Source organism: Pleurodeles waltl, chromosome 2_2, assembly GCF_031143425.1.
Source record: "Pleurodeles waltl isolate 20211129_DDA chromosome 2_2, aPleWal1.hap1.20221129, whole genome shotgun sequence".
Classification (NCBI taxonomy): Eukaryota; Metazoa; Chordata; class Amphibia; order Caudata; family Salamandridae; genus Pleurodeles; species Pleurodeles waltl.
The window spans coordinates 272,314,458-272,329,843 of NC_090439.1; positions in this window are offsets into that span (position 1 = coordinate 272,314,458).

Here is a 15,386-nt window from a genome sequence, read left to right on the forward strand (position 1 = left end):
GCCACACCCTCTAATGATAGTACAGGTGCTGTATGTGTGACAGCGCTTTCTGTGTTACAGAATGGGCTGCACAAGCATTTGCTGCATCTTATGTAATACCAAAATGCCCCAGGGGTGCATAAAGTGGGCACAATAGCCTGTTGCATCCCCGGGGTGTTTGTGTAATACAGCCCCAGATAACTAAAAATGTTGGCCACATTTCCAACTCAGGGCAATTTTAAACTTGAAATGACAAGCTGTAAACATGCTTTACAAGTTATGAGACACTGCTTGCTGTATGCAATGTTTATGGTAATATCAGGGAAATCAACTATGAAATCTGGCCAATGAGACCATAAAACAGGACTACAAGCAGCCAAAACACAGCCTTCAAACTAACCTGTTAGGTACTCTATAGGCCAGTTTGACTCTGATTTCAGTTAATGTAATAATTGTGTGGTTTGTTTCAAGCCATTCAAATAGTAAAGTGTATGGAGAAAGTAAAACAGTTCCAATAATTCAAATTTTACATTTCAGTCAACGGTTTAAAAAATGAATATTAAGATTTAACAATATTCTTCCTCTCAGTAAAACTATGTAATCGAGTTAGGAGAGTTTCTAAGTAACAATGCAACTCTTGTAGCAACATTTTAAGGCCAAATAAGTGCAGGGATTGTAGATCATTGATGTTTTTCAGATACTGTGAAACCTAAGGCTTATGGGTTTCCTGTTATCAGTTGTATACATTTTCTATGAAGTCATATTGATTTAAATCCTGGTGTTGGATACAACTTGTAGAGCAGCACCACCAGCCTTAACCATATTGTTAAGAAAGTAATCATACGTGGAGCATGCTTATTATTTTAATTAGCCGTTTCAATTTCTGTGCTTTTTATATATGTAGTAGAGTTGAAATAGTATACTTTGGTAAATGTTTATATAAATTATGCCTTCATGTTTTGCATTTGATTTTCTTCCTGCTGCCGACCATCAAGCGAGTAAGCTCTGTAATGCGGATGCGTTCGACGTCCATTCTTTGAATATGGCTCTTCCGCGTCTGCCACGCTGCAATTCATATTACCTCTCACTTAGTCCTACATCAGTTTTTCTATCTGTCTATCCAATATGAGAGTAGAAAGAGGACTCGAATGCCATTTCCTCCTAATGTATAATACGACTATCAATTCTACTAATACATATCAATTCCCCATTCAATCTAATTAACCACCCAAGAAATATTATTCAAATACCAATTATGTCAAATATTAACAACACCTAAAAAATATACATGTGATTCTTGAAATGTCTAATCTTCTGTGGTCCCCTTGTATAGCCAATATACTGAATGTGGTCCTTATTCAAAGTAAAGTGCTTATCAAATACCAGAGCCAGAACAGGCCAGTGGAAATAGTATATAGGTACCTTACCGAAAAAACAGTATTAGTCATGACTAGTTTCACTGCGTATTTCAACTAAACCTAATGGCTCATACCAACACATCTATTTATAGTGATTAATACTCTACCAAATAATATTTCCAATATTCAGAGTGAATTGTTAGTAAATAAGCTGACTGATATATATATATATATACTCGTATGCTTAAAATGAGTAGTCAGGAATTAAAAATTGTTTGTGATGTGTTAAGCTTTACTTGTTTATTGTATTTTTTATTGGTGTTTTTAGATATGTGAGCAAAAGCTTTTGGCTAGATATGGAGGCCAATTAATCAGGAAATATGAACTATGAACATTAATGAGTCTAATTTGGAAACAAAGGTTCTTATAAACATTGAAGGTTAGTGTATGTTTGTAATATTATCATACTCACAAGTGTATGCAGGTAGGTATAGGGTGAGCACATATTATGACATCAATACATTGCAAAATATGGAGATTATTAGTTTCACAAGTATAATCAGATTCACAGACTTAATTTGTGTGGCACTTATTTGTTCACTGTTTTAAATTTTCTAGTGGAGAATCCAATTAACAGGCAACAACTCATAGATTTATTCATTCACTGAGAAGGATGTGTATGTCACCTGTAGAATATTGCATGGTTTCTGTAATTAGTAATAAGAACAATTGGCAATAATAACTGAAATTTATGTTATACGTTGTCACAGCCCTGATGAAGTCGAGTGGGAGATTTCCCTGATGAAACACGTGTTGGCTGTTCTGAGGAATATAAGGAGGATGTCATGTGGAGCCTATACTCCAATGGACATTCTAAGTACTGATATTGGTTTGTAAAATATTCACTACAAGGACCAAAACATTTGTTATTTGGACATGTGTATGGACTATGGGAATCTACAAATAAGATTCCTCTAAATTGAACTTTGGATAAATTGACGTTAAAGTAGTGATTGAACAATATACATTGCTAAGGAGGTTGGAACTATGTTATGTTGTATAACAAGAAGAGACAAGGTATAATATACATTGTGAACTAATATCATTACTAACTGGATAGGTGCCTGTAAGTAAATGTGTGTATATTCTCAAGAAATTAGTTGCTGAGTCCCAGGGTCATTTTGGAGGTACTCACCCTGATCAGTGCACCATTCAGAATAGTGTTCTGTGAATCAAGGCAGGGAGCGCCATATTACCCTATGAAAACTTCCCCAGTTATTCAGTTTCTTTTTAATGTCTTCCTTTTTACTGCTTGCAAGATTAAGATCAAAATATTTAATACAAATGTGTTGGGAATGTCTGCTAACTCGGCGGTGCTGTTCAATACGCCGACGGGTCCCACATTGTGCTGCAACAAATCCTTTGTTATTATGTCTTAATTAGTGTCCACTCATGTTTGCGGTATTAAGTATGACAGGTAAAGACCAGTGTCGCAGATTATTAAAATATATACTGCACTGGATTTTGCTTTGGGAAGTGACTGCGCGCTAATAGAGCCTGTCTCTCATGCAATCCTACCATCGAGATGACACAGGCTAGACATATTGAGAGGCCCATATATATGGTGACTACCTAGTTGATGTATTCATTGTAAAATGAGTGGGCTGGTGTTCCGAGGTATGTGGTGTCAATCTCTGAATAATTAATGATAGAACTTATTGCATTTCAGTAATGAATAAGGATTCAACTACCTTTGTGTTATTCGGACTGTTTGTTTGCAATTTGGAACTTATAAGGCATGAAATGTGTTGTTGGTTGAGGCCTATTAAACAGACTCTACCCCATGTATTCTGTAAAACGGTATGCCTTTGTTTGTTCGGTACAGTCTGTCCTGACTCCTTGTTGGGACATTGCTATTACAGATGACGGCCCAAAATGCTAATAGCCAACATCTTGTAGGACTTCCTTGAGGGTGAGACCTGTTCCAAAGGTTTTGTTGTGAAAATCGCAGAGCTTGATAAATCTGTAAGGTCTTATATATACCAGCCATCTTAGAGGTTTTGCAGAATTCTGACAACGACACCGAAATCTAACTCGCCCATATAAATTTAGCATCACTGTTAAATCAGACCAAGGGGCATATTTATACTCCGTTTGCGCCGAATTTGCGTCGTTTTTTTCGACGCAAATTCGACGCAAAACTAACTCCATATTTATACTTTGGCGTTAGACGCGTTTAGCGCCAAAGTTCATGGAGTTAGCATCATTTTTTTGCGTGAACACCTTCCTTGCGTTAATGATATGCAAGGTAGGCGTTCCCGTCTTAAAAAATTACTCCGATGCTATTGCGTCGGATTTATTCTCCCGGGCAAAAATGACGCCCGGGAGTGGGCGGGTCTAAAAAACCCGCATTTGCGCCAGATTTTAGCGCCTGGGTCAGGGCAGGCGTTAAGGGACCTGTGGGCTCAGAATGAGCCCAGAGGTGCCCTCCCCTGCCCCCAGGGACACCCCCTGCCACCCTTGCCCACCCCAGGAGGACACCCAAGGATGGAGGGACCCACCCCAGGGACATTAAGGTAAGTCCAGGTAAGTTTTTTTTTTTTTTTTTTCGTGGCATAGGGGGCCTGATTTGTGCCCCCCTACATGCCACTATGCCCAATGACCATGCCCAGGGGACAGAAGTCCCCTGGGCATGGCCATTGGGCAAGGGGGCATGACTCCTGTCTTTGCTAAGACAGGAGTCATTTCAATGGGGGATGGGTGTTGTAAAAAAATGGCGCAAATCGGGTTGTGGCGATTTTTTTGCCTCAGCCTGACTTGCACCATTTCTGGACGCCCATACGCCATTTTCCCCCTACGCCGGCGCTGCCTGGTGTACGTCGTTTTTTTTAACGCACACCAGACAGCGCCGGCGGCTAACGCCGGCTAACGTCATTCAATAAATACGACCCCCGCATGGCGCTTCAGAATGGCGTTAGCCGGCGCTAATTTTTTTGATGCAAAACTGCGTTGGCACAGTTTTGCGTCAAAAAGTATAAATATGGGCCCAAGTGTTTGATAAATGCAGTCAAAAGCACATTCAAAGCATGAATGTAATTGTGTTTGAGAAAAGCAAATTTGAGTCACCTAAAGTAGTTTTGGAAACTAGTGAACTGGTATCAGCGTTTCTCAGTTAATGTGACCCTGCTTTGTGGCTGAAGGACTTCTTCACATTTTCAAATACCTGGGGCCTTGCTTGGGGCCATTTGGAAGCCCGAGTGTCTAGGAGCGCAAACACACAATCTGATCTGCTTGCCTGTTCATTTGTTAACCAATAGTAATGCTTTGAGTTCTCCACGTTCATGATGTGATCGTCAGCTAACGCTCTTCACTGTCTGCAGAATGTCCTGAAAGGTGGCAGAAGATTCTAAGGCCCAAATTTATAACCTTTTTGCGCCGCATTTATGTCATTTTTTGACGCAAAAGTGGCGCAAACATACAAAATACAATTAGATTTTGTAAGTTTGTGCCGCTTTTATGTCAAACAATCACACAAATGCGCTGCAAAAAAAGTGTAAATAAAGTCCAAATCTCTTTGGACTGGGCTCAGCTGGTTGGTGCTTCCGAATTAGAGACAAAGTAGATTGTCCTTTGCAGACACTGTATTGAGTCAACTTAAAATGTAGCTTATAAAGAACCATGAGCAAATTTTGGTGCCACTAAACAGTGGTACTACATCATGGTGCAGTGATGGCTAGACATCAGCAATGTTGTGTTTTTTTTATGGAACTCAGATGTGGATCACTGTACACATTTGCCTTTTACCTGTAACCATAACAGACTATGGCAAAACGACAATTCTGTGGGGTTCATAGGCTGTTTACACATGAACTGTTTTCACTGGCTATTGCGGTCAAACAGAATGGTTCTAGCCTTTTTTTTATTCCATTTGGTAGAAAAGGTCCATGTTCTGATTGACTGCTGCCAGACAATTAGAATCCCCGCTGGACAGCCCACTGCTTCTTGGACTGCATATTTGTCCACGGAGATATGGGCTGGCTGGGCTGCTTGAACACAAACTCTTTCTCTTTAGAGCACAAAATCCATCACTTGTTACTAGTCCAGTCAGAGATAGGATATCAGTGATTATTTCTCCCAATTTTGCACTACAGGCAAACACACAACATGTTCTTGGACTCCACACTCAGTCACTCGTTTTATTCAGCTCTGCTTGTGCTCATTTTAAGGATTTGACTTGGATCACCTACAAATTGAATGTAAAACACTCTTTGAATAGCTCTCACTGGATTCCCCAAATTTGAGACTGCTTGGATTCGAATGAAGTAGTGAGAGAGTGTAGTTTATTTAATCTATATTAACATGAAATGTTTTATATATTAATGTGTGATGAGGCTGCATAGAAACTATAATAATAGCAATTTTGCTTAAATGTGCACTTGAATTGTGCCATGATGAGTGGCCACCAATGTATATGCAAACTAATAATGATGAATAAAATATTTATGTTATGTCCAATTAAGCTTATAATAACATTTGCATTATTAAATCTGTATTGAAAATCCTCATAGGCCTTAAGTTAGCATGAGCTGCAGCTTGGCTGCCTGGCTCTCATATTAAATGCATTTTCTGTTTTTCAGTGTGCTGACTCACAAGGGGCCATGACCCCGCAATGTTCTTTTTCTTCAAGCTTGGAAGATGAATTTAACCATGTTAAATCCGTTCCCAGGCGCATCTTCTGTGCTCTGGAATAAATGTTATAATATATTGAAACAAGTGTAGATTAATGTAATGTACAAGGTCATTCAAACCGGGATGACAAGGAAACTGCTGACCAAAAGATGTACAAAGAATTACCAAGAGATGAAGTAACACCGGATGTGCCACCTCTGAAGACGTCAATTACGAAGACCAATCAAAAATTTGTAAATCAATATGGGGTGAAGATTGGGATTACCTAATGTCAAATTTAATAGGTTAAAAATAGTGGGGTATAACAAATATCCAATAGAATTTTGGGGGAATGTACTACGAAAAAGGGATAAAAACCCATGTCACAGGAAGGTCGAGAGAGCGAGTTAGAGAATGCTATTGATTTTATCCAGAAACGTTGTCACTCTGATTGGTGACTTGAGACTTATTAAAACCATCCTCACCCGTAGGCTGCCTATTTACACTTTTCCTCCTTATGAGGGAAGTGCCCCTTATGCCCTTAAGTTGAGTCCTGACTGATGGCGATTTGACTGATGTCCTGAAGACCAAATCTTTGGAGGTTAATTATGACAATGCATTTGAAATTTGTCTGTTTGCTTTTCCTTTCTAGGTACCAACTGCTTGCTTTTGACAGAGACCATAGCTAGATGTTTTCCAAATTGGTGTTCTAAATTGTTTTGCATGAAGCCCAACATGCGAATGCTAATTAGTGGTTAGGACAGGATTTACCAAAAATTTAATCAAATAGACAAATGACTGACATTATGCCATGTCATATTATCCTCACCCACGCACACAAAGCCCTCTACAACCTCGGACCCAAACTCATCAACTCCCGCGTCTCCTTCTACACCCCTCCGCGCACTCTGCGCTCCACCGGTCAGGCCTTGGCAGCCGTTCCCCGCATCCGCAAAACCACCGCCGGAGGAAAATCCTTCTCTTTTCTGGCAGCGAAGACCTGGAACTCCCTGCCCAGTCACCTTCGCGCCATACCCGAACACCTCCCCTTCAGAAGGCAGCTCAAGACCTGGCTCTTCGAGCACTGACCCCCTCCCCCCCAGCGCCTTGAGACCCTTATGGGTGAGTAGCGCGCTTTATAAATGTGATTGATTGATTGATTGAATGTTGAACTGACGCGTATTTGACCCTCTGCTATTTTGATCTATGTTTACGCCGTGCTATGTTCTGATGTTTGTGAATCTTGTGTTAATGAAATCTTATCACAGTTGCCATATCGTGACTATGCTATCATGCTTCTTGGTATTGAATTAACTCTTTTGCTCGTAGATTGTAACTAATAGGGAATACAATTCATAAAATTCTATTAAACAGGTGTGGTTATTCATGGCTGAAAGGTCATGGTAGCGTCGTTGAATTAATTAATGACTTTGACTAAAGTGAAATGTATTGTTGTAATAAATATTGATGACATTATTGATATATTGATTGATATACTGACCAGCTATCTCGTCCTATGGTGTCTCTCAACTGGGTCAAAAGATTCATTGGCCGAAAACAAGTCCTAATGAGTAATAAATTAACATAAAGGGACGCGTTAGCAGTTCCACAACTATTTTGGTGCTTCAAGACAATATTTTGCTACCTGGCAGAAGAGGCCACTTTTCTCTACATCCTCCACAAAACTACATAACCCCAGACCCCTGTTCCTCACATGTTTGTCCACTAAAGACTCCTCTGACTGCTGAGGGCAGAATCCGCTGATATGCTCCACATATTCTGGGCCTGCAGGGTGCTAAAAGATTATTTGAAAATGGTACGATTGGACATCTCATGGGTGACTGGCCATGAACAGCTCATTACTGCACACTGCCTGCTCAGCCTGTGCCCCATCCCAAAAATAAAAAGGCCACAACATGTTTTATGGATTTCACGTTGCTCTTGGCCAAACAGATTGTGGCAATGAGTATGGAATTAACCACCTTATGTCCCCAGTGGCAAGCGGAAGTGATACAGTAAGCACAGACAAAGGGCTTGGCCCTCTGTAGGTAAGAGAAACAAGACCTACGAAAAAAAAACTAGTGACCTACTGGGACTTGATCCTCCACAACTTTACAGAACAAACCAAAGATGACATTTGGCCACCTTAGCCTCCCCATTACCACCATTCACTTCCCCTTCGAGTTCTGGCCTGTCTCCTGAAGCCTTGCTCCTTCCCCTGGCATTTCATTTTATCATCATTATACCTGACATTTAGACTGATGGATGCAATTACTGCTTGAATGACAGGTTGACTAAGAACTCTTTATTTGGTGTGTGATGATCAATGGAACCCAGATCTGGAGATGAAGTACACTGGGTGCACTGTTGACGGCATCGAAGCTGCCCCGAAAGAGGCGGGAGCGGTTGAGAAGCGTGTCCGTGAGAATGACGCGGAACCTAGAGGGGTTTTAAACCCCGAGCGGGACAAGGAGAGTCATTTTCCCCAGGAGGAGAAGACGTGGCAAGTAAGGAAAACAGGACTGACGGACCGGAATCCAAGCTGAACCCCGGAAGAAGACAATGTGCAGGAGAGGTGCCGATCAACCCGAAAGCCGAGACAGCGGAGGACGTCCTGGAGCAAAGAAGGAGCAGACAGGCCGGCCACATTCTGGGAAGAACGTGGCCCAGTCAGGTGCGGACGGACCACAGCCGAAACAGGACACGGGGAGGCAGGAATTTGTTTTTTAAATAAAATAGAAAGGGGAGTGGGGATCTAATGCAATTCATCACTGGAGCACGCAAAATTTGTTAATTTCACTGTTTCACGGGATACCAAAGATGTTACTAGAAAAGACACTCATCTACATGTAGGTACGTTATAGAAAACTAGAGGGAAACTGAGGAGAACAAACCAGCTAGTATCACTAGTAGTGGAAGCAATAGAAGGAAAGGAGAAGTACAGACAGACAAGGTATTACAGAGAGAGACAGGGGATTATAGAAGAGCCATGAGAAAGAAAGAAAGAAAGTCCGAAAGACAGAAAAAGAGAAAGCCAAGAGTAGAAAGAGTATTGACAACAAACAAAAAAAGGTAGAAGAGAAGGAGAAAGACAACACCAAGGAACAAAAGAAAGACAGAAGAAAGAAAACAAAGGTCAAAGAGAGAGAAAGGTAAACAATACCTAACTCCTAAAGGTCTTCTATGTTCTTCTTTCATCCTATGCACCTCCTGGATGATACCTGAGATTCCACCTGAAAACCAAGAGAAAAGAAAGATGGAACAGAGTCAAGAAGCGGAAGACGTATCAGCAGAGAGAGAGAGAGGAAAACAAAGAGACACTCCTATAGAAAGACTGTAATACATAACATTACGAAAAATAAATAAAACCATAAACTACTGCAATGCCTACAAGCCTCCATTATTTCTGACCCTGACACATGGTGATTCTCAGGGGTAGTGGGAGGGGTTAGTTGTTCCCATGACGTTGATATTCCATTTAGAAAACAATATATTTTCTCACATATACCTACATTCTACATTAGCCCAACAGTTAGGGAATAGATGAACGTTGAAGGTTACCTTTAGGTCTTTTTGTACATGTCTTGCCACTCTCTGATTGATGCTAGTGTGTCTCCGAATATGTAATCCCTGATTATTGAACTTAATATGACTGCTATCTGGTGGCTCTATACCAATGTATCACGAAAACATCCATAAAAACATATTTATAAAACAAATACAGTCAGAAAAGGAATGGAAACGTTTGATCCTACTACTGTTTTTGATCACTGATTTTACATATTCCAAAACTGAAAGAGTCAGTATCCTGACCTGGTTCATATGGCGGTTAGATATTTTACACCAAAGGAGGCTGCATTTTATGAGGTGTTGAAGTGCCTCAGGTATTGCGAAGTGAATTCTCAATCTTATCATAATATAAAATATTCAAGAAGGCAAGTAGCTTCTATTTGCCACTATAGCAATCTAATCTACATGTACAGAGGGAATCAAAAGTATTTGAAGCGGGCTAGTGAATACTTAAGTTAAGCATCCCCTTAAAAAGGGACTGAAAACAGTTTTTAGATGTGTCTAATTAGTAGACAAGAGGATTTCATTTGTAGTTTAAAAGTGTGCTTAATCACCCATTTTTGACAGCCTGAGTGCTTCAATCACTTATCTATTCGCTCACGTCTTCTTGTATCGCGTTCTTTCTCTCACCACCAATCGCTTGCTTATCATTCATTCTTTCTTTCTTTCTTTCTTTCTTTCTTTCTTTCTTTCTTTCTTTCTTTCTTTCTTTCTTTCTTTCTTTCTTTCTTTCTTTCTTTCTTTCTTTCTTTCTCTCGCACAAAACATGTTGGGATATGTCGTTTCCCTCTGCTCGGGTTACTGCTCCTTCAGGATACGCATTAATTCTGAACTGATGTGTGCTGGACCGCAGTCAACATGGGGCCTGATGAAACTCTCTAACAAAGTATTTTGCAGGTTAACTAGGTGCTGAAGTGCTTAAAACGAGAAGGTGAACTGTGATCCTGAGTACAAAGGAAACTGGGTTAGAAATGTGGCTAAAACAACAAATATTTACAACTATTTAGTTGACCTTTCAATTTCATGAATGAAAAAGAAGTTTAAATTAAAGTGATACGGGAAGGGCTGGAAAGCTCAATTGGTTAATGCGATCACTCCATATGTATCTACATAACACAGTCACACAACTGAATCCTGGTCGGTGCACTGGGGAATATTGATGTGTATTTACAGTGTTAACAGGTCCCAGCTGCAATGGAAAGTACTGTAAATATGCAAGTCATAATTTTAAAATTGGATTACACACAGCATAAGATACCATTGTACAAAGCCATTTTGCGGTTACAAAACCTATGACTGACTAACTAAAATCTAACTGGACTTTTTTATGTACTAAATCTATTTTCCAATTCAACAACAGGCTATCTTATTGAGAAATGGATTTAGGAAGACATAACGAATCAGTACCTAGACAAGGGGCGTTTAGCGCAGTCCTTCTAAATAGTGATAGTATGTATCAATGTTTTGCAACTGAAATCTGATTGCAAAATAAGTTACTGACTTCTGAGTTGGAGTGGAAACACATTTGCAATAGTGAATGGAAAAAAAAAGTTTGTTGAGGAATAGGAAGTGATGGAAATGACCACATTCAACTTTAAAACAACCATAAAAACAATATACGTATCATTTATTTTAAATAGAGAGAATAATGGGCTGCATTTAAGAAAAGCTTACATTGTTTAAATGTGATCACATACATTGTGGTCTACTAACCCCAGCTGGCTACCATCCATACTTGTAATGGCATCCAATCATAGTGACTTGCAGTATGCCTCCTACCTAGTGAGTATTGATGAGGTAGGCTAAATTGCAAAGCCACTATGATTCATAAAAATTCTTTTCCATTCTCAAAACATTGGTGAGCAACTTGAAACCACTTCTTGCTAATGGATATTTGGTACATCAGGCACTTTCAGTTTAAGATAAAAGAAGTGTATTAAAATATATACATGCAGTAATATGAAAACAGTCTATGGGCCTGATTAGATATTGGCTAAGGGGTTACGCCATCACAGCGGTGACAGATGCCATGCCCACTAAAATCTAAATACATTTGGATATAATGGGATTTAGATTTCAGTGGACGGAATATCCATCAGCGTTGTGATGGAGTAATGCCTCTGCCACTAACTAAATCAGACCCTATATCTAGTGGAAACTGTTTTAACAGGTTTCCACTGTATGGGTGCAGTGCAGAATGGAGCTGATAACACATTTGCATTACTTCTATAAAAGAATAAGCCAGTTTCACCATGAAGCCTCAAATTTCTACATCAATTAAAACCATATACTGTCTCTGAACCAGCCTTAAGATTTGCTGATTAACCAGTTGTACATATCCACATTTATTTCACGTAGCAGACAGCTTGTTTCTTCCTTTGCTGCCTGCCTCTACCTTGGCTTTACAGAATATAAGATCACCTCCCTTCTCTTTGAGCCTAAGTGATCAGACGGTGAGCATTGTCCGTTCCTGAATGGTTGTTTTTTAAATGAAATGTTATTGTAAAAGTTTTAAAAACTTGTAATATTTTCCATTATTGATCCCGCCCACATCAACCAGATCATCTAAAAGTCATTACACCCTGTACCCCCTCACCTTCCTTCTGAACCAATGAGGCCCCTTGCCTCCCATAGACCCATCCCTCCTCTAAATAAAAGCTCCCTCCACCCCCTTCCTCATCCTGTTCTTTTTTGTCTCGTCTGTTGGCTTACTTCTTTCCTCCTGCATGGCAGGGGCTGGCGGCCTTTAATGCTGGATCTCGGTTTGGTGTGGTGCTCTCTGCGACGGTCTCCAGGCCTGGCTGCATTCTCGTGGGGAAGTGCGGCTGTCTCTGGAACATTGCTTGCAGACATTGTGGCGATGTCGGGTGGTCTTTCTGCGGTTGGAGCTGTGTTCCAAATGAGCGCCGATGCCGGCCTGCACCCATGTGTGGTGGCCGTGTCTGGTGTTCCTCTGGTGGTAGGAAAGGGTTTGCTGCCCATTTTCTTTTTGTCTTCAGCTGCTGGTCTCTCTGTATGGGGGGTGTGCATGTGATCTACCCAATTTCTGTAGATGGTCGATCTGTCTCTTCTGATGGATTGCTTTGCCTGCTCACATCGTACACCTTGGAACTACCACATGTGAATCCATATAAATCTATAAAAATGGATGAGGGCTTGCTCAACTGGACTAGGCAGTAAGGCAGGTGACTGATCAAAGCATTGATGCCACTGTTCTTGCTCTTTTAGGCACAGGAGAAGGCAATTATTTAAACCCTGCCAATTAGTGTGACATGGGTTACTGCAGGAAGCTACAACTGAAACAACTTATTTTTATTTTGAGCTAAATGCTGCCATCCTACAGTGTCTTAGTGCTGTAATTAGTGGAAGTTACAGTTACAAGATTTATGTTACTCAACTTACCCACCTCAACTGGTTGGAAGATTGGGTTTGCCTCACCAAGATTCAAAATCATACTCAGTATGCTAAATTATATCAATGCATGATCTCCAGTGCCCTGCATTTCTCTGCGGTGCACGTTCCATTCACTGAGCCATCCTCCCAGCGCACTTTGCCATCTCTGCCAGGGTCATGCAGCTGAGACAGCGAAACGGCATCTGAACACTTTCAAAGGCAAGAAGGTTCCAAACCAAGGCACAGATAGCAGAGAGCATCTCTTACAATGAAGAGCTCAGGTTCCTGCCTGTGATGGCATCTTCCACCACAACCGAACAACTTGTGTGTGGTCTGCTTGAGTCGTGTCACTGCATCTCCCACTGGGCGTTGGAGCTCTCTTTGGAGTGTGGCTACTACCCTATACCACCTCATGCCTGTCTGGGATTCTTAGGTTCTTTCTCTAATCTCACCTTCAGAATTGCAGACTATGTACAAAATAGATGAATGGAAAAATAATTTGAATAGGAATATATGTTGATTTCATCCGATGCCTTTATTTATCTTTTATTAAGTATATATGTCAGACTTCTGGGAGGACTACATTTGTTGCCACGGCTGTTGGCACCTTCTAGCGGGGCTTGGGGGCTTCGTTGTTGGCTTCCACGCTGTGTGCGGGGCTCTGAGTGGTGCTTTCCAGGATGGGTGGTGGATTACTGTCTTCTGCCTGGCTGCGGGCGGAGTGCTGCCTGCAGGAGCCGTGGTGGAGTCCGGCAGTCCTGCTGCGGCTGAGGCTGTGCTTCTGGGTCAGCACCTTGGGGTTCTCTGCACATAACAGCAGCATGGTGGCTGAGCGGTGGGACGGGTTTGTGCCCATTTTAATTTCTTTCACTGTGATATGGGCTGGCCTCCTGTTTGTGCTGTCTCTGGGTCACCTGCTGGTCCTGCTCAATGTCTTGCTGGGGTCCCCTTTGTCCTCTTGCTTGGCTGCCATGATTTCTGTATAATCTGGGTGCCTTTTATTTCCTGTCGGTATGCTTGTGCATGTCCTTTCTGCATCTGGATGTCACTCGCTCCCAGGTAGAGTGCTGCGATGCATTCTGGGGTGCAGTAGTGTTCTTGTCTTTTCTCAAGAATCATCTGCCTCGCCTTGTTCACCATCGGCCCCTGGTGACGTTAGTGCCAGCTCTATTCGGGGCTTCCATTGCTGTGTTCGTCCTGGTACGCTGTTTTTCCACATTCTGGGTCACATTTCTTCTGGTTACTGACTAGTTTTGAGCTGTTCTTCCGTGCACTGAGTGGCTCTTGATGGGGCTACCTTTTGTTCCAGTCTCTGGGCCTCACCCAACTTGTTGTAGTTTCTGGTAGAGGGATGTCTGGTGGCCTTTCAACCCTGTACTGTCTTTCCAATGCTTGGCCATTTCTTTCTTTCTTTCATGGTTGGGCTGTGTTTGGGGTTCCTTTCTTTCCCTTCTCTACAGTCCTTCCTGTGGCTTCAGCCTTGCCCCTTTTGGGCTGCCTGCTTCCTTGCTTTGCATTTGGTGATTGCCTTCCCAGTCACTTAGTTGTTTTTGTGGTCTTCGGATGGGGCTCTGGGGGTCATCTGTGGCTGGGAGTTCAGGTTCCCAACCCTCGTGCAGCTGGGTATGTGTTCCTGTGTCCCCTGACACTGTCTGTTGTGGGGTTTGGTCCTGGGGTCTTTCTGGTCCTTTCCCTTTTGCGCGATGTGTCAGTTGCCTGTTTCCTGCATCTCTGTAGAGCGTACTATTGTTTCCTGCGTCTCTGTAGAGCATACTATCACTGCCTTCTCCCTTGTTCATTGTTCCTTTTTCCCACTTCCAGAGCTTGTCCCTCTCTGTAATTTGGTTGGGTGCCCGCTTCTGTGGGTGCTGTGTTGTGGGTTCTGGTGGTTGGGGCCTTGGGTCAGTGTGACTATTCCTAATGCTTTGTCCTCCGTATGTGGGCACCCCTCTTGATTGGGTGCTGCCGCTTGTTTCCCGCTTTTCTCCGCTTGCTGGGTTCTGTGTTGCTTTCTGTGCTGGTTGTGCCCTTCTTTGTGGAAGGAGTTGTTCCTCTGGACTCTCTTTTGTCTCCCCTGCTTGCAACCTTGCTCCAGTGTGGGGGTTCCCTGTGCTGCTGCTTTTGTGCTATTCACCTCTGGGTTCGGGCTGCTATGCTGTGATGCTGGTTTTGTCCGCTGTTTTTTCTCAGTGGCTTTGACGCCCTTCTTGGTTCTGGTATTCCTTTCATTGGCTTTGGCTTTTGGGGTGGCTGTTGTGTGCTCTACTCTGTTTGCTGCTCTGGTACTGTGTGCAGGGTTGCTGCTACTGTTTGGTTGGCCGGCTTCCTTCTTCCCTGGGGCTCTCGCTGTGGACTGGGACTGCTTTTTTTGGCTCACTGATTGGAAGTCCCGGGTGTTCCGGCCTTGTTTTATCTTCT